This window comes from Pempheris klunzingeri, chromosome 4 (genome assembly GCF_042242105.1).
Source record: "Pempheris klunzingeri isolate RE-2024b chromosome 4, fPemKlu1.hap1, whole genome shotgun sequence".
NCBI lineage: Eukaryota > Metazoa > Chordata > Actinopteri > Acropomatiformes > Pempheridae > Pempheris > Pempheris klunzingeri.
In genome coordinates, this window is record NC_092015.1 from 16,292,882 (window position 1) to 16,310,055 (window position 17,174).

Below are 17,174 nucleotides of genomic sequence, written 5' to 3' on the forward strand. Positions count from 1 at the left end.
AGTATGAACCATGCTGAGTTACAGCACAGTGCAACAGCGCCGTGTCCCTTTGCCACCACTAGATGTCACTCTTCAGCCGACCCTGTTATGTCACAGCACGTCCGTAGCAGCTTCTTCACTGCAGCCATTTCTTGTTTCTCTAATATTAGTACTCCGAGCAGGACGTATGGCTTTCTGTCATCTCAACAACAGAGAATGAACTTTAGATAAAAGGACAAAATCATTAAATATTTTGAAAGACAGTGATGGGGAGTAGTGTATTTATTCAAGTACTGAACCTACATACAATTTTGAGGTACTTTTATTTGACTTAAGTATCTTTATATATTGCTACTTTCTACCTGAGTCATTTTTTAGATATACGATATTAATATTTTACCGTTGTACTTTTTACTCCACTACATGATAGCTGTACTAACTGGTTACCTTGTTCATTAAAGGCTCTGCGCACTTGCACAGGCAAGTTGCCCTGCCACAATAGGTACAACACCACCAACAATAGGGTGAAGGAAATGTCAAGCAAGTGCAGCAAGCAGACACAGTCCTGAGAAGGTCTAATTAGCTGACACAAGTGAAAACACTTGTGTGTGATTTTATGTACAAAATATATAATATTCATAAAATATGTTTATTGATTAAACGATCAAACAGTGTAATAAGTAGTTTGCTCTACCTTAACAGCTAGACATTTAAATGCTGCCTATAGATTAATGTCTCGGGAGTAACAAAGAGTATCTTTGCACTAGTTTTGCATAAATAAGACATCTTAATCCTTCACCACCCATAAAAACAAAAAAAAAGTAAAAGTAATGCTCAACCGCCCAAAGATATTATACCAAGTCTGTCATTACATTAGTGAGCTGCTGAACCAAGGGGGTAACTATTAGATAGACACAACATGATAAGTTGGTCCTCACTTTTTATTATTATAATGCATCTTGATTAATAGCCACATACCACAGGTGGTTGCAATTTGTTATATTTTAAAAATAAATGTGTTCATCTATCTCCATAAAGAGCACCCACGGGTGCTATTTATTGTGTATAGCGGCTGTACTGTTAGGGGTGATGGAAATGTGTTACAATGAACAAATGTGGTACCATGTGGGAGAAAGGCTGAGTGATTCCGTGTTATTTCAGCAGGACATTTGTCAACTTTAGAAATGTCAACCGGTCAATACAGTCGCTTCATCTCCCCCTGTCCTTTTCTCTCACACATCCAGGGACAGACAGCAAGAGACGGGGGGGGAAGGTGTAGAGACAGCAGGCTATATTTGAAAGAGAAAGGGGCTCAATGAAAAAGAAATGGGGGAGAGAGAGAGAGAGAGGGGGGGGAGAAGGGAAGGAGGAGGGGAGTAAGACAGAAAATAAGAGTGGTGGTGTTGTGTGGTTTTAGTCAGAGGAAAAGATGGAGGCAAGCGTCTAACAAGCGGAACATAAATGATTCCATTGTTTTCCCTCAATCAGAAAGCCAGTTTGGCAAGCTAAGTGACTGGAAATGACTCATGCAAACATAATCTATCTCCAAGAGCCTGTCTGGGTTTGTTTCCCATTAGTTTTTTCCTGTGCGTCTGTGCTCACAGAGTACAGAAGTAGAGCAGGGCATAGACAGACCTGGCTCTGGTAGGTCACCTTCTTGATGTCATGTTTTGTCCATGTTTTGCTGTTGGTGGCTTTAACAGAAACAGTTCAGTTGCTGCAAACACGGCTCCTAACTGCCTGCTGTCTACCAACAGCTCAGCTTTCACGGGAAAACTGTTATTTGTTATCTTTGTTACTCTGCCATTATACAGTTTTTTTTATTAATTGCCCTGCTGGTTTCAATCATTTCAAATTTTCTCCTCCTCCTATGCGTTTGCTCTTTTTCTTTCTGTTTCTATTAGAGTGATGCTAAATATATTGAATTTATACTGGTATTGTGATGGAAAAGGTTGAAGCTGGTTAACTCTGTGAATAAAAGCTGTCTGGAGGCTTCGATGTCTTACACAAGATCGTTTATTTATGCTCGGCCGTGGAGGACAGAGAGATTATCAACACGGTGTCAACACCGCCCGATTCTGACTCATTTCTGAGTGTCGCTTCCTGTGATCAGTCTTTTAAGCCCTGCTAGGCGAGCCAAAATTACGGCATGTCCATACGAGGTCATTATATACCTACCGAGAATGTGTGTGCATGTTCTATTGGTTCCCTGGTTTCTAAACAAGGACCTACGACCATTCACATTACCCCAGATTGCGTTGAATGGAATCTCTAGGTCACCATCAGCATATTCTCCACAGGCGACAGCCCATCTTCCAGTGTCTGGAGCGCAGCACGGCTATCACCTGCGACCTTGGTATCCCTGACAACAGAGCTTCAGAGGGTGCCAGACAACCCAAAAACAATCAGACAGCTAGAACGTTCTCCGAGGACGAGACAAGCCTTTCCAACTCTAGGTTTCACATTTGGCCTGAAGGTGACCTTCATCTTTCTTTCTATTAAAGTCAATTAACAAGAAACGAAAAAAGGCTTGTGACCTTATGTCATGATATGTCATGACAAACGCTACTTCAGTCAGCTACAAAACATGTCTTAAGCCATTCCAGCAGCTCTGAGAGGCTTTGCTTATGGGCACAGTGATACCTTGAGCTTAATGTCAAAGACAGTACAATGCTTACCTGTTCACCATCTTAGTTAAGCTTGTTAGCGTGATAACATTTGCTCATTCACACTAAACACAAAATACAGCTAAAAGGTTCAATCTTTAGAGTCACGATACTAAAACACAAATCCAGTTGCTCTGACTTAGCACTTCTAGATATCCTATACGTTAGATGGGGGGACTTCGTAGATGCAAAAGTACAGAAACAAACTTTGAAGCCCAACTTTTATTCAGACACAGAGTGTTTCCTCCATAACATTGTATAATTTGCAACATCTAAACAGTTAGCAAATGTATTTGTGTGCAGGTTTGTGTGTTTTTACTGCGTGCTTGTGTGTTTTTTCTTCCATCCTGTTTGGATGGCTGCGTGTGTGTTGGGTTGTGTTGGCATGTTATGTGCCATCTCATGTTTGACAGTGTTGGTGGGTGTTTGTGTGTTTTTGTTTACTCACGGGTCAGTGACTTTGTACTGCCAGCTCTAAACTTTACTGGATGCCTGAATATCAATAAGACAATTAGCTAAAGCCTATGATCCAGGACTCACAGTGTACTGCTTATTAGAGCTGGTCCAACAAACTACAGCGGCACCCCTGTCACATCGATATGGAAATTAAGTGGCATGCACACGCTGCGCACACAAAAACACACACAGTAACAAATCAAAAGTCATCAGATAAGAAAGGAGGCAGAATACCAGGAAAGCGGCAGAGAGCAGGGGAGAAAGAGAGGCCTGGAGGGTAAACGATGGTATCTATTTTTCTTTAATGTTTTATTGTGCACATGACTAATAAACACATGACCTGTTTACAAGAGCTTGAGCTCTCTAGCGAATAGCACAATTCCCAGAATTATTACGCTACAGGATCCATCACAGATTATTGATAATTTACTGGGAACTTTAGTTACATCAAAAGGCATAAAAATGTCACTACTTTTGTAAATGAAATGCAAGATTTACTTCTTGAGTCATATTTAATTCCTCCAGTGCAGACGAATGCGCCTAAAGTAAATGTACAGATCCAAATTTTCATTTGCTTTATGTGGTGATACATTTTAATAAAACCATCAGTGGTGATGTGGAAAGGGTTTTACTATAGTGTCATCCATGTGGTTCAAGTTCATTTGGAAAATGACAAAATCAACCCCTTGGACTAGTTTTTAAAACTAAGATTTATTAAAAATGGATCTGTAAAGGGATCAATAAAGAATTGGAAAATAATCATCTCATTTCTAACCACCTGTCACATTGTTAACCTCAATGCATGAATACAAAGAGACATAGGTTTGGGATTGGGGACATTTATTGGACCTATTTTTAACCTGTGGCACATATCCAAGAGGACATTTTTGATAAGTATGCCACAAAAACTTCCTCAGGGAAATGCAGTTAAAGTATTATTGGCAGTTTTCATTGGAAACAGCTAAAAAAAAAAAAAAACTGGGTAAAATGAAGAAAAAAAACATTGAAAAGCTGCTCAGGTTGTCACAGAGGTAACAAATGAATGTCTGCCAAACCTATCCATACAATTTAAATGAAAATCTATTTTCTGTGGCTATGGCGTAAGTGAAGTTACAGTGGGTAAAATGTACCCATTAAAATAAACGCGTGTCAGCAGCATATAATTTTAGGTTAAAGATTCTTGTATGATCATAACGTGCACAGGGAGGAGGAGGGGAGCGCAGGTAAAGGGTCAGAGATGGACGAAGCTTATCATTTTCCATTTTACACTTCATCCCTAATGAGACAAACATTAGTTACATAAGTTAACCCCAATGCACACACACACACACACACACACTCTAAAAATACCTGTATACACACGTAATGAATAGATGATGATGATGATGTAAAGGCATCACCCGTAAATTGTACTACAACCTGACACAACAGTCTGGCACTGGATTACTATGAGTGTTAGACTGGATTGTACTTTTTTTGTACTTTTTATAGCCACCTCCTGCATAAGCACATACACAGACACACATTATTATAACGGCGCGCATGTGTCTACATGTGTGTTTTTACACAATGACCATTCAGCTTTGGCCTCAGGTAACATAGAGTAGTTACAGTTTAATGTGTTTACATCACACATAATGAGAACATTGTTCGCTCAGGGGTTATTTCTAATGATGATGATGTTTCAGAGCCTGAAGAGAGAACAAGGATTAATTTCTGCAACTGATAGAGGTGATTTCACAAATCTGGGTTTGAATTTTATGCAAATTACTTCCAGGAGAGTTATCATCAAAACCGATGAGAACTGATAAGAACTTCAAATCTCCTTTGATGGTACAGTGGAGTAACCATGACACTGACATTGTGGCTGCTGATGCTCCTTTTATAACAATAACAATAATAATGTTTTCACAAAAGCAGCTAATAGGCGATTACAACAGATCCTCAGGCAAGCTACCTGGATATTCTTTCCTTTTTAAAAACATTCATCTATGAAATCTGCTTGGATATTGCTGGGGCTTCTCCCTCCTCTCTGTTTGGTTGCAGCTTTATGTGCCCTTTCTTCTGATTATGTTTGATCAGATCTGTGGTATTATGACTGTAGCAGAGGGCTTCTCTGCAAATATCACAGCTGGCAACCGTCCTATTAGCGGGCTTGAATACTAAAAATATGCTACAATTTCAGCCAGAAACCAGCTGAGCCACTGTGGCCAGGTGACGGTTAATCTCTTCTTTTACTGTCAGTGGCAATAATGCTGTGGTACGGTCACAAATCAGCATTATATGGGCAAATAATGGAAGGAAACTGCCGTGTTTAGATTTAGTTGCAGGCATACAGTTGTAAAAAAGTTCAGGTGCTTTGTGCACAACCTGAACCCCACTTATGTTATCCCCAAAAAGCTTGTGTACATACAGTATGTGTTTGTGAGCTTGGATAAAGTAAACAAATCACTGTAAGTATGGATGAGCACCTGCAGTTCCGCTGTTGACCATACATTAAACTGTTCTATTTTGTGAGTGGGAAAACTGCCAAAGAGCCAGACTGCCTGTTGAGAGCCAGAGCGTCTCTGGTTTAGAAGTAGGACATCATTGGCATTCATTGCACATGCACTGAATTTAATCTTTAGAAATGCTCCAGAGCTGACCCACAAGCAGCAAATATATTCTATACAGTTGTTGTTTTTTTTAGGGCTGCAATGAACAGTTAGTTTTATTATCCATTAGACTGCCAATGATTTTCTTGATGAATCACTGAATCATTTGGTCTATAAATGTCAGCTGCTCCTTAAATGTCTATACAATAAACTATACTATAAAACAATGACAAATGCTCATCACAATTTACCCCAGCAGAGCTTTACATACTTAAATGTCTTGTCCTGTTTGATCAAAAAGCCCATTTTTTTATGTGGAGACCAGAAAACAAGCAAATATTCACATATTACACGTTGCGTTTTAATTTAAATGCTACTAAAATTAAGCTCTAATAATCATCTGTGCTTGTTACATTATTACTCTTTTGATTGACAGACACATTTTTAGGAGGGGTAAACACCCTATCCAACCTCATCCCGACCTCTCCTGTCCGGTGCAATCCCTGATAGAAGCTGCTTGAAGTGCTATAGATATAAGAACACTTGGGATGACCACCACCTACACTCAGCTTGGACGTGGTTACCTTCCACATCCTGCAGCGTCTCCTCAAGCCAAGAAATCCACAGGCTCAGCCCCGGGGTGACAGCAAACTATATCCCCCCGCGACTGCACAGGAATATAACAATACAGGTGAGTGCTTCAGTGTACCGTCATCCTTCAATGATGCCACCATGGGGCTGTCAGAGGAGGAGAGGGTTTCTGGCTCCAAGGCAACACCACTATTAAAAGTGATTGAGTACTCAGTCCTAGAGAGAAATTCCTACTGTGGCCACTCATTGCAGCCCACCGAGGAGAAAACTTGATGTAGTTTTCATGTTCCCTTTTTTAGACTGTATTTCTGCTCTATATTCAAGTATATCTTTGAGCCACTGAGTTTTCACTTCGCTACATTTGCCATTTATACCTTCATTACAGCTAATGTGCTCTAAATGCTGGGACTGATGCCGACACTCCATCCGGCGACGCTCTGTCAGGTTCCAGCTGCAACCCAGTTTTGCTCCATCCTCCGAATGGTTTGATATCCTATTGGAAGTATGTCAAAAGCATGCGCCAAAAGCACAAGTGTTTGGCTTTGCAAATAGTTTTCCTAATTTGTTCATTTTTCCTTGATTATTTGCTTTTACCATGGTTAAACAGGCTAGAACATTAAACGGTTTCTTGCTTTGTCAGTTTGGTTGCGTTTATTGTAGTTATTTTCCACTTTATAGTATTGTGGCCTACTGAGTGTTTTGTTGTAAAGTGTTTTTCTACTTCTATGATGAACCTCTAATTGAACCTCCAGTTTTTAAACAATAAGCTACTGATGTAGTAATGTATGATATACGATCAGGAATCTGCATAGGGGCATAGGGTGTTTATTTTGAAAACTGGACGGATGCTCTATGCTGTTTCTGTGTCTGACTTCCTGTCCGGCTCATTTGCTCTGTGGAGCTTGCCGTGAATTTTTAGTATAGCAGAGAGGAGAGTCGCTTCAGGGATACTTCTGAAACGTGCTGTGGTGCCTCTGGAGGAATCACAAACATTGGTTTGTGTGGCCATGATCAGATCGACCAACTTGCTCTACTTCATTAAAAAAAAAAAAGTTTTATCACCTAGTGCTGTTTTTCATTGCCCCGCACACTCTAGGAAAATTAAAATGGAAAGTAACTTGCACTTTTGAGTACTTTATTTGCAGTGTATGAATTTGCAGTGTTGGTTAGGGCTGTAACTATGACCACATTCCTACAATACCACGGGAAGAAATTGCCTTTTCACTGCAGTAAGAAAAAAGAATCCATACGGTCTCAGCCCAGATGTCACTGAAAACAATGCGGGACCCAAGATTTAAGTCAAGGAGATTTTTCAGCTAACACAGACCTGCTGAGACTGCAAAATGGTCGACATCATAGTGGGCCAACATATTAAAAAACATGAAATCCCTCTGTAACATCACCATTATGAATGAAAGCATCATTTCCATCACAAGCTGCTGGACCTACAACCTTCTCAGCTGATCTTATACAATATATAGAGCTGATATGCAATTGCAGCAGGTCCACAGTATTCACCAACAGTGTGTCAACAGAGAAACAAAGGGTATGTGGAGCAGGAGGACAGTGCAACAATGCAAAAAGAAGTACAATATAAGCACTCGGTTGCCAGTTTATTAGCTAGCTAAAACTAATGCAGTCTAATACAACGACCCTACAATAAATCCTCCCTTCATGACGGTTGTAAATTTTCAGTTTTTGTAATAACCGTTTTTGAGAGGTGTAGATTCAACACTTTGGATGACGTAGTTTGTGGTGCTGTTGAACTAAACTGTGTTCTTTACCCCAGTTAAATCAATGAGGCTAAAGGACAAACACCTCTCTGTATAATCCAGTGCAGTTCAATACCATCACAAACTAAACCCTCCAAAATTACCACAAAGTTGAATCAATACCTCACTGAAACAGTTTCAACTGAGCATGATATCCTTCATGAGGGGAGGATTTATTGCAGGGCTCTTGTATTAGACTGCATACTTTTATCTGGATGTACCTAATGAACTGGAAACCGAAGATACATCTTCACCTTTATGTATTATGTACAAAGACCAGCATCTTTTATATTTTTGTTCCATTTTGTTTGTTGGATGATGTGCTGCTGACGTTCCCTCCATCTCCTCTCCATGTTTCCGGGAACACATAAGCTCTTATGACTCACATGCGTTGGCTGCATATTAAGCAATCCTTCACTGCCTATAAAATGCATTTACTTGTGTGCTATTTGCGCAATAAAATGCAACTGACTGCACACTTGTGTTCATTAACTGTGAATTACCTACATAAGGTCAAATACTTCACAGAATTGCCCCTCCAGTAACTTGAAACATCAATGACCTCTGATAAATAGCATGTGAAGTCTTGTTCTGAATATTGTATTGTATAATATTGAAAAAGAATTTCAGATTTTCCCCACCTAAATTATGTTCCTGGCATTGAAACAATAGAAACAGTTATACAGGGAGATAAAATTAGCAGAAACAAATATTTGAACACATGAATTAATTTTAAAAATGTGGAAAAAGATGTGCAGACATTTTGGTGGGCGATGGAAAATTTGTTATGGAGGGTTGCAATGGGGTACTTTGGACTCTTGACCTCAGTGACCCAAATTTGAGACAAGAGACAGACAAGAAAACACCACAAAGCTATGACTCATGTGTTGTCTCTGCCAGTCTCTGCTCTGCCACTCACTCAGGTACTGTTGCCCTGATCCAGTGATGACGTTATAATACCTAAATAAAATGCCATCAAAGCTGACAGCCCTCTGGGTCAGAGACTACAGTCTAGTAACAGCTGAAACTGCTACATCAGGAGTTCAAGTACGGAACAATTATTCAAAGCAACATTATTACACCAATTAATCTACAGTATGAATAGTGAGTTACATCACATAAAAGCTGGCTGTGTCACACAGGCTCTGATTGAATGATGTAATCTGTGACTCAAAGGAAGTATTTGCACTACATCTGATGATCCAGCTCTATTATTAAAAAAACAAGTTAGCACCTTTCAGATACACAGCACCATAGCTGCTGCTTCAACAAATGCACATGGATGAATTAATCTCATAGGATCAGACATTAAAATGTTCATTACCAGAGGGTGATCAGTGGGCAGAGCTGCATATTTTACCAACGATCCGTGCCGATGTCCAAAACATATGGCTTCAGGACTCGTTAAACAACTAGAGAGTTAATGACTCGCCCGGGGAGCTTTGGCACTAATTGCGCTTATAAACCACCATGTGTCAGAGCAATAGCCGTGTCTGGACAGTCCAGGAGTAGCACGCCGAAACTGGCTACTGTACACCGGTACTTTATATCCCCACTCTTCCCCAGAGAAATGATACACCAAATTCACTGAGCCAGTTCATGTTGTCACATCCAACATTACATTATGCCTCATCTGAGGCTGCTCTCCCCGCTCCCTACAGACACTGTCCTCATCCTTCACCTCGGAAATGTTGAGCAAATATTATCCTTTCTCCCCGTGCTTGGATAGTCCTGGATAAAACTGGAGAATTCATGGAGTCTGGATCCTGCAGAGCAAGCAAGTAGCGAGAACATTAGTTCATCACTGGTATGTTTTCTACGCAGGGATTTGCGATGATTGAAACTGCACAGCCAAGTCTGATATAGATTATTGTAACAGAAGAAGCTGAAGTACACTGACACACACACACACACACACAGTTGAATGTAAACCCACGCGCTTACGCACATTCATGCATTTAAAGTGGGTACTCTCCAGCGATACACTTCTCTCTCATACATGCATGAGCAACCGTAGACTCTGAGGTGGGTAATCAGTCTTATTTTACAACCACGTCTAGGGAGCAGTCTGCAAAAATCAATGGTAAATTTAAATGTCAGACAAAGCTTTAATGTCAGTATATCTGAAATGTCAAGAAAATCTACATTCACTCTCACTTCCCGGGTCTGTCCACAGAGGCACACATGGATATATATTTATTATACACACACACACACATAAATATATATATACAAATATACACACTTACACAAAGACACGGCCACACCATGCCAATGCTTCCCTATCTTTCTATTTACTGTCACTTCTTGTCTCTTACTTCCTAGTGAGGACAGAGATGGTGAGGTCATTAAACTTGCTCATGTAATTCATAGACCCCAGAGGATGACTTCTAATGTTTTTGGTGACCTTCTGATTTTTCTTATCGCATCATCCTCAGTGCAGAAGAACTTCCACACATGAGGACATTTTAGTGAAATGTAATAAGCTCTCTTGAAAGATCAACATCATACTAGTTTCATTCTCAAGTCCAATTATCAAGTTTGGACACATGATCACTTATAACCTAATGGGCAGAAGTAGAAGTAACTTGCTAACAAGGCCACCCTCAGGACAAACGCCACAATGTGCTTTAAAATTTTCAAATGATATTCCTCAAACTCAGTCTTGCGTTGTTGGATGTAAATCAGCCACCTCTGGTTTCTAGTTTAGCAAGTTGTTGCCTTTTTCTTTCTTCTGCTTTCTCATACTCTCCCCTCCAGAATTTCATGTCAGCCTCAGTCTTTTCAGGCCGCTCTCCTCTCTCTTACCATCTCCCATTTCCCACAACCTCTTGTTCCACATTTGTAATCCCCCAGATGTACTCATCTTCTCCTTCGCCTCATTCCCAGTCATCCTCTCCTCCTCTCATCCTCCTATTGAGCGCTGCTTAAGGCCATAATCTGTCTTCCAGTGCTCACCGCTGATTGGGTCCACAGGGACGTGGCAGCAGGAGACAGGTGGAGCGGCAGGGCAAAAGGGGCAGCTGTGACTGAGATATAGAGCGTGTCTGTGTGTGTGAGTATCTGAAGTGCCACTTTTCTCTTCTTGTTATGCCAGATATTTCTGTTTAACAGGCGCAGACGCACATGCACGCAGTCAGGCACGCGTTCTCTCTCTTTGCAATAACGACGAAGGGGCTGCAGCCATTGTGTACGACTGTGGATGAGGGGAAGGAACAGACAGGTAAGGTGTGTGTGCGCTGGGCCGTGCAATGTGACCGACTGTTTGTAGACTCCTCATCTAAATCCCCCTTTAGACAGGTACGCGGCTTGGATCGATACATGAGATATATAAGAGATGTGTGTTCTCAAGCACATCTGCGGATCACTCTTCATCTGTATCTGTGAGTGTTTGTTTCTGTGCCTCCTGTATGCCTTTGCAGCAGGAGAACTCGTTTAAATTCAGCACGGCTCTTACAATAACTCAACACGAGTAAAAAGCTGTTCTAAGCATATTAAACAAACTTGCATACCACCAAAAGTTCCCCAAACTCAAACCTTATGAATGCACCCGGCCCTGATGTCCAGGCCAAAGTTTAATTGCTTTCCTACAAGCAGACACTTTGCAGCCTGCAACAAACTGCTAAATATGCATATTCAACTACATTCCTCAGTAGAGCATCACTACAAATAATCAGATTGGTCAACAAGAAATAAAAAAGTGCTATGAAGTCCAAGACGGGTGCAACATGCATCCAATAAATCAGATTACTTTGCATTTCCTCTCCAGTCATCAGCAGAACAGAAGCAGAGAAGGCACAGATGTAACTTAACAGCAGCGTTACCTATGTGGACACCTTTAGGACACTAACCTGAGCCATCAAAGAGTTTCTTATTGCTCTCACCTGTTTGAGTGGCGTCCTCCACAATCTGCCTCAAGTTCATCCCCAAAGCAAGTTAGAAAACCGATCCGCTCGGCCTCGCTGTGTTTCATTTTGAGCGCGTTAAAGTAGCGCAAAATATATCATAATAAAGGCCGCGCGGAACCTGACCGAGTTGTGTGTATCCTGACCCAGCATGCACCTGTCCAACATTGTAGGTGTGTGTTTGATTTAGGTCACGTGCTTTCCGGGCGGCGCACAAATTCAATGCTTAAGTCAGTTAGAGATAATTCTGTTATCCTGCACCACAACACACAATAACTGCAAAAGTATGTAGTTTGTGCCAATCACATTAGAACATCAAGCACAGGAGCTCATAATAATAACAATTATGATAAACTTTATCTTTATAGCACTTTTCAAAAAGAGCTTCAGGGGTCATACTAAATTACATAACATACATAAACAAACAGCAGTAACAGCAATTAAAACACCATCTGAAGCAAATTGAGTGGCAAATAAAACCAAAATAGGAGTTAAGTTCTAAAAATGCCAGCGTGTACAAGTGAGTTTTTAAAAGTTTTTGGAAAGTTGGAACCGACGCAGCCAAAAAGTTGAATCCAAAAGGTGTTTAATTCTAAGAGGCCCTGAAACATGATGCTGATGTTGTAGATTAGAGTAGAAAATGATTTGATGTCAGCTACATTTAGGCAGTTAACCACAGGAATGGCAGCAAAAACCAATTATGAAAGTAGTCCCAGTAATGTTTTTAGAGGTGACTGTCACAACATGGATTTTTCCAGTTTGATGGTCGTTATGCTTTTGCGAATGGTAAAGAGATGCTGGGAAACATCAGCCAAGCAACAGTATAACACTGATGTGTATTGTGTGTTGATATTCAGTCACTCGTGCTTATTCCCTGTGGTTGAGGCCGCGATGATACTTGCAGATCTAGAGCAGTCATTATATTTTAATGCAAATCTGAACTGTCAGCCGTGGGCATATTCGGCTTTGCGATTTCATGACAGCAAATCTATATCTCCTCGGTGTGCATTTGTGTGTGTAAGTGGGAGTTGGTTTGTAAGGGACAGTTTCAGAAGGAGACAGTGTGCCCATGAAGATGTGCAGCAGAAGCGTCTGCCAGCCTCTGGCACTCAATCAAAGACAACAAGATGGGGACAGAAAGAGAAAAAGACATGAAAGCGAGACGGGGGGATGGAGAGGGGAGAGGGCCTGTGTTACGAGGCATATGGCCTGTGCGAGGAGACAGATGTTTCTGCGTGGAGGGGAGAGGTGAGTGCACACACGCCCTGTTGCGTCAGCTATTGCAATCCCCCCATGGGATGAGCAGACAGATGTGTGGAGGGGCGGCACTGGCATGCTGGGACTCTCGGAGCCCATCCAACCTTTCTCTGATGATATTCTCTCTTCTTTTTTCCACCTATCAGCACCATCGTCTCCTCTTCATCTCTCATCACTCCTCTCGTCACTGTTTTACTTTTTAATCACTCGTGTTCCTGCTTTTCCTGTTTATGTTTTGGCGTTCAAGAAGTGAAATGAGATACAGCGAATATACTGTAAGTTCAATACAACACATAAAAACATACCAGCTACCCCTGCGACTGCTTGATTCCCTGTCAAGCCACTTTCAGGAAAATGTCCAACTTTTTTTAAAGCCACTATGCATAACATTTCATATGAACATAGTATAATTCAAATTTCAATTAGGTCGAAAAATGAGACAAAAAGCTCACTAATGAAGCTCGTCAATTAATGTATTGCATCTCATTTAACCTGTACCCAAACAGAAGTGGTGATCATTTCAGTCTCTGTGTCAAAATGATGGTACTCACGACCCTAAAACAATAAAGTGTTGTTTGATTTTGATGAACTACTCTTCTGTGTTCCATCTTTACTGTGTCTCCTGTGTGGGAGTCACTTGTCACCCCGTTTTTACCTCCTAAAGTAGAGCACCGACAAGTACCAAGCAAAGCAGTGTATGTAATATCATAATACCTTCTCAAACTGATGAGGAAAATATTGACTGAGGTGTGGATGTCCCTTCTGGAGTATGGCTTTCAAAAGGTATATAAACTACATATATATATGTACACTTTTGGTGTATATATCACATTATAAGGAATGAAGCATTTATGTTACCTCCTGTTACATATTCGTCTTGGAGAATATGTTCAGTGTGACAGCAGACATCATCATGCCTTCTTGTCTTTTCAGCTTCGACGTGAATCTCTTCTCCTCATGCATTCATATCTTCCGTCTGTAAATGTGGATGGATGAATATGGTGGCAGCTCTCAGGTGGTCTCGTGAGTGTGTGCTCTGCTTTTCACTCATTTCCTCTCACAGGGATAGAGGTTGTTGCTAACACAGCTATAAATTACATTGTATGTGTGTGTGTGTGTGTGTGTGAGAGAGAGAGAGAGAGAGAGAGAGAGCGAAAGAATTGATTAGGGAACAGATAGTAAAGCTGTAAAGGCTGTAAAGTAAAGGCTGCAAACAAAGGTGAAACAATCGGATAATATTCAGTCTTGCTTTCAGAACATTTCAGGATATAATTGCTTATTGCATTATGACAATTGGCTGTTTAGACATTCAGAGAGAATAATTAAATCAAATTAATTGTCCCAATTTCAAGAAAAATGCAGATTTTTTGCTCTGTTGACTAAAATCTGAAACTGAAAATATCATATTATAACTGAAAATGCTGACAATATCTATAGATAAACTGCCATGATATCGTACCAATGGAAACCTGTCTGACCCAGTAGAAAGCTGGTGGCCCATTAATGGTAGTGTCGGTGATGTGTTCAACAAAATCCAAAATGTCTCCCAACTTGTGTTTGCGGAGATAAAAAAGTTAATTTACCACTTTTGTCACTTTGGACAAAAGAGATACACATTGAACATTATTCAATCAGTAACCATCCAGGTTATTAGGAGCACCTGTACCCTTAGGCCAATAGATGGTGAACCTGACAAAGCCAGTATGCTTTGATGATATTAGACACACTGCACACACAGTTACACTTCTGCATCAATAAACAGGCGTAATTAAAGACACACAATATACAAACCTCCTTGTGTGTGATGAGCTCCTTCGATGTATTCCTCCATGACAACTTCTGTTTATCATCAGCACCCTGGAAGGAAAGTCCTACTGTGCACAGAGCATCATTAGCATATTATTGCGAGTTGTCTCATTCAGTTAATCATACAGTAAAACCGAGCACTTTGTCTTCAGCGCTGTAACTTTCACTGGAGTGTGATCTGGATAAGAGTGTCAGCTGACTGGAGGTGAATGTAAACATGGCGCCAGACTGTTGTTAGAGATTGAACCTTGGAGAGAGATTAGATGTTTTTGCTGATGCAGGTCGCATTCCTTGACCTTGCATGTGATGTGGAGTATTGATGGTAATGCCCTAATCTGCTCTCAGTGCTGCTGGTGCTACTGAGTGTAGCAGTGGGTCAGACAGTGGGTTACACACTGGTTTTAGCTTTGTGTAGGCAAACACATCGCACGCATCCACAATGAAATAGCCACAGAAACTAAATTATCAGTATGAATATCTGATATCAAAGCAGCTTTAAGTAATGTTTTTTGCCAGTTGAGGGCAGCGTGAAATGTTATAAATCAACATTCATATGCTATCACCTTCTAACATTTACATGACTAACATCTTAACAAACATTTAATATTATTTATACATCCAACAGATTCACTCTCCTTTTATCTCTGTTTTGCTCTCCACCACCTCCAGAGGCAAATATCTAGCTCTTTAGCTGCTAAGCTAGCTGCCGGAAATGATGATGATGAGAGCGATGAGACTGAACCAAAAACAAAGAAAAAAGAGCTGAGATGCACTAAAAAGCTCCGTACGTCATCTTTCACATCGCACATAATCCACAGTTAGAATAAAAACACTGATAGAAAAATAGAGGTGGTACCCTCTCTTTTAATACACATCAGTATATTTAGATACTGTCATCAGTATCTGTTTCCATTTAATACCCTCTGGTACACACACACAAATCAGAGAGATTGAGGATTTACTACAGTATTTTGTTGCTCTCACAAGGTTGCCAATGTCTTTATCTTTGATGATCATTTATTTAGCTTTGAAAGAACCTCTAGCTGCAGTGGGATACTAGAAATGCCTGGGGGTCAGAGTTAAGCAGCCTCTCTGTTTTAATGCTAAAGCAGTAAAGCTGTGAATTAATGAGTTGTGTGTGTGTACTGTGTAAGGCAAGGGGAGGATGGAGGGAGGGTGGGAGGTATGGTGAATTACACTGGTGGGATATAGGGATATCCCGCCAGTGAGTCTATACAGGTCATTAGAGCGAAAATCCAAACACACACACACACACACATAAATATATAGCCTGGCTGCCTCACTGCAATTTATTACCTCTATTTATATCTGTTACAGCTGTGGAGGAGAGGAGGAGTGAGAAAGTGTAGGAGGAGGACTGGGGATTGGAGTATGCAGGGAAATGGGGCAAGAGGTAGAGAGAGAAAGGGATCTACAGAGTGACAGTGGAGAGAGGTAAAAAAAAAAAAAGTGACCAGGCGTTTCCATTGCAAAGAAAACTGAATTTGAGAACAGCTGAAACAGACCGAGATAGACAGAGATAGACGAGAGAAGAGAGAGGTCTGTAGGATTCTGGGACAGCCGACGACATCCTCTGTTGCCATGACAACTGCCTCCACGTGAGCGATCAGTCGGTCCCACGCTCGCTCGCCCACACAGAGAGGAGGCGCGCGCACACACACACACACACACACGTGCACAGACACAACTCTTGAACATGCCCTCAAACTCCCACGCTGCCTGGCAACATACCTCTCACCCCAACTCCCTCCTCTCGGTCCTCCCACTCTGCACCCATCCATCCATCCATCCATCCATCCATGCAGTCTACCTCCCAACACATCAACATTCATGTTGTACTACGTCTGCCACCGTCCACTTATATTTGTCCAGGGGGTCGTTTCATTGCTTTAGGAATTTCTTTTGAATCATCAGAGACGAAAGCACAGTGTTTAAAGTTTAAAGTCTTAGATCTTTGGATCCAGTCTTTAATGCTTGGTTTTTACTTGTTGATATGGTTTCCCATAGACGTCTATGAGTTTGTATAACTAGATTATGTGCGATCAAAGAGTGCAACAAGAACTGGGAGTGCGTTTATTGGGATGCAGCGTTCCTTGCAGTGCTACGCATGCACTGCCAGATAGCACC